This window comes from Rhamphochromis sp. 'chilingali' (genome assembly GCF_963969265.1).
Source record: "Rhamphochromis sp. 'chilingali' genome assembly, chromosome: 12".
Taxonomy (NCBI): Eukaryota; Metazoa; Chordata; class Actinopteri; order Cichliformes; family Cichlidae; genus Rhamphochromis; species Rhamphochromis sp. 'chilingali'.
Window position 1 is genome coordinate 24,854,682 of NC_137939.1, and position 6,641 is coordinate 24,861,322.

General features: G+C 40.5%; 1 protein-coding gene across 1 annotated transcript in view; it reads right to left on the reverse strand.

The window, feature by feature from the left end:
- LOC308407602 (prickle-like protein 2) overlaps window positions 1-924 on the reverse strand; it is a 36,301-nt gene extending 35,377 nt beyond the window's left edge. The window contains exon 1 of the mRNA XM_080899391.1: window positions 611-924. The gene's annotated coding sequence lies outside the window, so the exon portion shown is untranslated. The remainder of the gene's footprint in view (window positions 1-610) is intronic.
- Between the last annotated feature and the right edge of the window lie 5,717 nt (window positions 925-6,641).

The following is a 6,641-nucleotide window of genomic DNA, read 5'->3' on the forward strand; positions in this document are numbered from 1 at the left end:
TGCATTCCATCAAATACTGTAGTCCGCCTAAAGCACAGCTTCTGAGATGAAACTGTCTTCATCTTGTGTTGTTGTTTTTTGTTTTTTTTTTTGGGGGGGGGGGGGGGGGGGGGGGGATCTTGTTTTTTCTCCCCTGTTTCTAAACTACACTGAGAGAGCAGTGGCAGAAACAGTTTCCACTCCACCCACTCTCTCTAGCAGGGACACATGGACACATGGGGAAACAGGGATGAAATCAAATGCATTTACTCCTTCCAGAGGCAACGCTTTCCCCAAGTCCCAGCGGTCTTTCTCACCTGTCAGCGAGAAGGTAAACAAGCCTTCATACAAACTAACGTTTGCGCGAACATATATGTGAAAACACCCCCACCTGTCACATCGACGCGCACAAAACCAAAGGTGGATACACCTCATTTCTTAAGAAGAACTTTTGGCATTTGTGAAATCATTCCTGTATATACTACAATATTCAAATAGTAACATGCATACATTACAGTAAAATAAACACAGACTGGTGGAAATCATAATAATAATAATGATAATCACATGGATACATCCAGTGCAGTCTTTAGTGAGTCGAGTATTTTGTCATGATTCTGTTGACACTCACCTGTTTGTGTAGCTGGTTTCAGAGTCCTGGGGTGCGAGGCAGCTCAGACAGAAGTGCGCAGGGACTCGGCTGAGTTGCTCACACTGGACACATACCAGAAGACTGACTGGCTCTGCTCTGCACTGCACAGCTCACAGCGCTCTGCTCTTCCCTCCGAGTCTCAGAGTCAAACAGCAGATCTGCTTCTGCTGCCTCTCCCTCTTCCTTTCACACGTACTGTAGCAGCAACAGAGGGAAGGCTGGGGGGCTGCAGACTCTCTGATCAACACAAGTCTCCCTCCTCTCTCTCACTCTCTCTTTCTCCCTCCTCTCTCTCACTCTCTCTTTCTCCCTCCTCTCTCTCTCTCTCTCTCTCTCCTTCCGGCTCTATGTCTCTCCTCAAGTATGGCTACAGGCAACCGCGGCTGAAGAGATGAGCAGAAAACACAGTGAGTAAGTGTATAGATGAAGTTGACTCCGTTTGCAAGTATTTATGTTGTGTGCTTTTGTGCAAAACGGCGCGCTGTACAACAGCACTGCACATAAGCGTACACGCAGTGGGAGAAAGCTTTACTCCCACCTCCTGCTCCCCCTTTTCACCACCACCTACCCTCCGCTCCTTTGCCAGCCCCACACCAGCCTGTTGAAATGAGTCATCAGCTATCAGCCAATCACACAGTGGCACACAGCCTCCGATAAGAATAACAGGAGTATTTATGCACTCCTGCTTTAAGAAGATGGAAATGACATGGAGAATTGTCCGGCATACTTTGCTCTCAGTGGGGATGATGACAGAAAATCGCTAAAGTTTATTTATTGATTTTTGTAATAATATATAATAATATATTTGTCCTTGTCATGTTATATATGCGCTAAACATGTGCAGTCCATCACCTCCTTTAGTAGCTTACAAAGAAATACGGCATGAATATAATATACGATTGGAAATATAATAAAAGGGTACAATGATCATAACTGCATCACTTGTGAGATGTGAGTCACTGTGGCATATGATTCATTCAATCAAGGCTGCAGACACATCTGAGTAAAAGAAGGTCTGACCCTGGTAACTTTCCTTGTAAAGTGAGGAAAAAAAGGCTAAAACCAAGCACAAAATTGCCGTTCTACTACTGCTTTGAACAGCCTCTGAACTGATCCAGCAGCCTTGTAAGCAGTGGGAGGAGATATTTTGGGCTTTCAAGGTTCCAGAAGTTAAATTACTGCTCCTGCATAGCCAAGGTTTTGTGACAATCAGTGGGAGAATGGCCTGGATTGACATGAAGTTATTCCGGTTGAATTATCATTCCCAACAAAGAGCTGAGAAGATGAAAAACCAGTTTAGAAGGCCACATACAAAAATCAAAAAACCAAACTCAAGGATAGATTGAGACTATGCCCTTTAAAAAACCCAAACTTTCACATGGAAGTTATTTCCTGTGTGAGTTATGACACTATTGTGACAGAAGCAAGCAGCACGGAAGTAAAGCAGACGTCAACAAAATATGCACCTTTGAACCTTTTTTTTTTATCCCCCTACTACTCAAGATTAAAGGTACATCAGGGAGATTTTAATTTTAATTTGTTAAAATCGTGCAGCGCGGCGATTAGCACTGTGGCCTCACAGCAAGAAGGTCCTGAGTTTGACTCCACCATCTGGCCACCATCCACACAGAAAATGCCTTTCTGTGTGGAGTTTGCATGTTCTCCCCGTGTTGTGTGGGTTCTCTCCGGGTTCTCTTGCTTCCTAAAGACACGCAGTTAGTGGGGTTAGGTTAATTGGTCAAAACCGGTCAAAATAAATAAATTGCCAGGCAGAGCTAAGTTGAAATTTACAGTTAATATTTCAAAATTTTGACTTCAGAGTAAGATATCACTTTGGAGTTTGGAGTATTAAGTTAGTAATTACTGCTAGCCTACATAAACTGTGCAGGCCATGCACGGATAAGGGCACATGTTAGTTACTGTGCAGTAACAGTTCAAATTCACCTACTAGAACTTTACTCACACAAACTGAAGCGCAAATAACTGGACCACATAGCAAGCTATGTTATTTGTGATACAATTCGATTAAAATAAATTCCCCAGCAGCACAATCAAGATGGAGAGATGAAGTTCCCTGACTGGAATTAATGCAGATGAGGCCAAGGAAACACCTAACAGCTGATGTAATAATATGAGGGAAGGGAGAAACCACTGGAGGAAATGCAGTTTTAGGCGCTCCACGACAACCCAAGCAGTTCCTGCTTCGGTCGGTACCTCAAAGTGTTTGTAAGATGGCTCCCTGCTGAAAAATAGTGGCTTGATCTCTTTGGATTGGGGGAAAGTTGTTGGAGTTTTGTTCCTAAGTGAAAGAAAAAGAAAGCGTGAGAATTAAAGGTTGACTGTCATCAGCAATAAAGCAAACCTGAGCCAGAGCAAAAGCTTTTATTTACCTGTCAGACATGTTCCAACCTATGGCTCTACTTTGGGAAGTGACAAAAAAATTGGGTGAAATTAGTTTTGTCTAAGGGTCACCCTTAGAGGAAGTTTAAAGAGCTCGAACACCGAGCTGCTGGAGCTGAAGCGATTTCACAAAATGCATAAAAACACAATTAAAAATTGATTCTCTGCTAATTTGTTTATTATGTGACACAACACTGGTCCATCCCTTGAGTAAGGCATATTTTATTGTGCTTTTAGGTCAGTGTTCAATGTTTAGGTCTCTCTTGCAAATGAGACACTAGGTCTCAATGGAACTACATGTATAAATAAAGGTTAAATGAAAAATAAATAAATAAAAAGCTAGGCTAAGTTCGATTATATTTTTCCTGCTGTTATTGCTCCTTTGCACAGTTGTGTCTAGGAATATAATTATTAACTAAAAAGCCATTGGCACTCAGTTTTCTGAGCTATAAACCTTTCATCGGCCCCCTATATATTATTAATTTCAATCAGCATCTTACTTGCTGAATGCATTTTTTAAGGTTTACACTGAAACTCATATGACAGCAGCACTTATGGCGAACACAAGATTCAATTTGCAGAAAATCTCATATTGGCCTGTAGCATGTGTTCAAATGAAGGTAACTCAATAACCGTCACCAAAATCTGTTTTTAAGACTGTAGATTCACAACTATAATGGTCTATTGGCATGGTCACACATCCAAAACACTTTCTGTAATCTCCAGTCTAGAAAGCAGAAATAATTTAAGCCAAAGGGTCTGATGGTGAGGAAACATAAAGGGTAAGGGGGCTGGTGATTCACATGCTTGTGTTCATTTGTCTGCATGGAATATTGTATTTGTTTTTTAATTGTTATATTGTTATGTGTTGTATTTGTTGTAACGTCTGCTATCCTCTTGGCCAGGTCTCTCTTGGAAAAGAGATTTTAATCTCAATGAGACCTTTACCTGGATAAATAAAGGATAATGTTAGTGACATAAACCGATCATCTAAGAGCAGAACAACAGGAAAATGAGAAGCATGTGAGGAGATCAAATGGAGGTTATTCCATATGACTCAAAGGGAAACCGTGGTGGAGCTGTTCAAGTCATTTCCGCTCCACAAACTTTCTGTCTGAAACTAGACCCTTTGGCTTTGTTCTCCTCAAATTACCATTATCTACACAAAAACCACTGATGCACAGCAAAATTGATCTGTTCCCCACTGTTGACCATTCAGTGCAGTGACGTTTTTCTACCTTTTGGATTCCTGTTTCTACTCCCCATCTCCATTTTATCTGTTCAGAAAATGGGACATCAAAAGTCTGCATATGCTAACTCCAAATCCACTACCTGCATTGAGACACATTTTCTTATATGTTGGTTCACTGGACTATAACACAAAAACTCTGAATCAATAATCAATAATTATAATTCTTTGATTTTAAAATGATTTATCCTTATTAGTGACATTAGTCGGGGTGGGGGATTACTTGATCCCCTGCTGAACTTGTAATTTTGGTCACTTACAAAGAAATGAACAGTCTCTCATTTTTATGGTGGTTTAATTTCCAGTTTCTTCCAGTTTCCAATCTCTCCACCACCATGGGCAAGAAAAAGAGCTGACAAAGGACAAGACTGCATATTTGCACAGGGCTGAAATGGGCTACAAGACCATCAGGAAGTTTGGTGAGTAGGTGACCACTATTGCTGCAATTATTTGAAAATGGGAGAAATATAACATGACCATCAATCCCTTGGATAGCCACCGTACAGAACTTAAGTTTGCCAGTAATCATCGAAATTCAGACAAGGGCTGCATTGGGGCAAGACACATGGACAGTAAATCCACTGACAATCCACCCACGTTCCGACTGGTAGGTGACTCGCTCTACAACACCAGCTTTCTCTTTCATCACATTGGAACAGATGATTTGTACAATTTGAGTTGTCCCATTGATGTCTATGGATGTCTAACCAGTGGCAGAGAATATCCTACTTAGTGTGTGTCAAATGGATGTCTTCTTTTATGAGTTACTTGATCCAAATACTTGGTTCATAACAATAGGGCTGATAACCTAAATTACCAGTAAAAATAAAAAATTAATTCAGAAATTGAGACTTGACTTTTAAAATGGCAAAAATGAGAACAGGCATCAGTGTTCTGGTATTATAGGAGTTATAAAAGCATTTGCAGTTGTAAAGCAGCAGGACTTTTGACACTTACAAAAGACCTCTGCAGTTAGGAGAAAGAGGTTTAATTTTGGCCTGTCATTGAGCTAATCACGAAAATACCACTAACTAGCAACAGTTCCTTTACATGTTATTTTTGTCTGTGTGTCAGATTTAGATGATTATAGAGTAATAAGTTCTTGATGGTGTGACAAAATACAAGCCGATCACTTGACCAGTCTTAATACCTTTTCACACATGAATCTGGACATTGCTGTCACAGTCGGCCACATGAGCACGTTTTTACTTTCTCGTGTGTATCACACAGCAGGAGACAGTGAACATCAACCCCATTCTCGCTACCAGAAATACTTCACGGTTAACATTCTTCCACCACAGAGTTTAGACAGAATAAAGGTTGATTGTAAATTTGAAGGATTACCTCTCTATTTTCACATCGGCGCAAAGCGTTGCACTAGGGCATCATGCTGCACTAGAGTTGACTGCACTGGATATCCACATTCTCACTTGCACACCCATACTGCTGTAACAGGGGTTGTATAAAGGACAGCAGCTTTAAAAATGCATCTTACATCTGATAAAACAAGAAAGGACAAAATGTGTTTCTCAGATAAGACTTATTTAAATGTACCTTGGCTTTGGCATTTCTAGTTTAACTCTGAGAGGACAAGTCTGTTATCTTTCATTCCAGGGATGTATCAGAGAGTTGATGGATACTTTATTGATCCCCATGGGGAAATTACTTGTTTTTCTCTGCATTTGACCCATTCACTCAGTGAAGCAGTGGGCAGCCCACTAAGCAGGCGCCCGGGGAGCAGTGTGTAGGGACGGTACCTTGCTCAGGGGTACCTCAGGGTAGCCGTGCATAAGAATTAGAAAGAAAATGTTCACATCATGGCCTTATACAAAGCAGGAAACGGGTCTGTGCTTATCCTTACACAATACAGGACCTTGTAAAAGCAGCTGTATCCAACTGAGAGTGATAGATGGCATGACAACCACATAAAAGTGTGCTTGACATTTACATTGGAGACTTGAAAATATCAGCCGAGATGCGAAGACATTACTCATCCAGCTGGATTGCCTGTTATTAATGGAGTAATGTTTCCCAGATCTTTGACACGGAAATTTTTTTTAAGTGAAAGTGCTAGAAAGACGTCATGTAACACCAGATATTTCAATTTCTTCATGAGCAAAAAAAAATATTATGCAAGAAAGACGCAAATTTTTTTAAATTTTTTTTTTGCAGCTCATGGTGCCATTCTAGTTTAAACCAGGGAGCCTTGGCATCTTTTCCATTAACAACATTATTTACAGTTACATGTTTTGCATCAATTGAGCAACTACAATAGTAAAATCACTGGCATGATATTTTTTCAAATTACTGTTGCCCTTTAAAACCAGTATTATGACCCTAACACAGTGATTTTTCATCATG